At 35.0% G+C, this 729-nt stretch overlaps 1 non-coding gene across 1 annotated transcript; it reads right to left on the bottom strand.

Moving 5' to 3' along the window:
- Nucleotides 1-395: 395 nt before the first annotated feature.
- On the bottom strand, nt 396-468 carry TRNAV-UAC. Its single transcript has one exon. It is a non-coding gene; the product is annotated as a tRNA-Val (tRNA).
- Nucleotides 469-729: the final 261 nt, after the last annotated feature.

The following is a 729-nucleotide window of genomic DNA, read 5'->3' as shown; positions in this document are numbered from 1 at the left end:
GGATGTCCTCTCGTCGATCCAGTGCAGTGCTTAACACACTAGACATTCAATATCCATTTTACAAATCATCTTCCTCATCATCCGAAAGACCACGGAATTCATCAAAATCATCGGATGTAAAATCTTCGTTGAGATAATTATCTTTTGGAAGCATGTCTGCTGCAGGAACTGTGGGAAAATAAGGCATATCGTGAACTAATAGAATAGAATCAGAGATTACACTTTCGCGAACTTCACCATTCTTGGTAAAACTAAGAATTAAATGAGAAAATATGATTTGAATATTTCATTATTTGAAGAAGAAAGATATCAACATCATGAAAGAATCCAAACAACTCATAAATTCATCATTACTATGCAAATATATAGAAATCTAATCAATTACATGATTTTTGTGCCATCTGCGGGAATCGAACCCACAACTACATGGTTGTAAACCATGCGCTCTACCAATTGAGCTAAGACAGCCAGTAATACTAAGTTAAAACTCTGGAATTCATGACCATCATATACTTACTGCCTTGTGGAAAGTAGAACCTGAACTTTTCTGCTATATTAAATCAAACGAGCCTTAAAGAAAATCACCTTTTAGTTGCAAAATGAGATGTTTTTCAATTATTTCTAACAATTCTGTTACCTTAAGTCTTTTCCTTTCAAGATGGATCTGCATCATCAGGGCCTTGAATAGAGTACACATGTCCTGTAACCCAACATAAATGGCCAAAGACA

This window comes from Papaver somniferum, chromosome 10, assembly GCF_003573695.1.
Source record: "Papaver somniferum cultivar HN1 chromosome 10, ASM357369v1, whole genome shotgun sequence".
NCBI classification, from domain to species: Eukaryota; Viridiplantae; Streptophyta; class Magnoliopsida; order Ranunculales; family Papaveraceae; genus Papaver; species Papaver somniferum.
The sequence above is the reverse complement of the archived record's forward strand: the minus strand, read 5'-3'. Positions and strand labels throughout refer to the sequence as shown.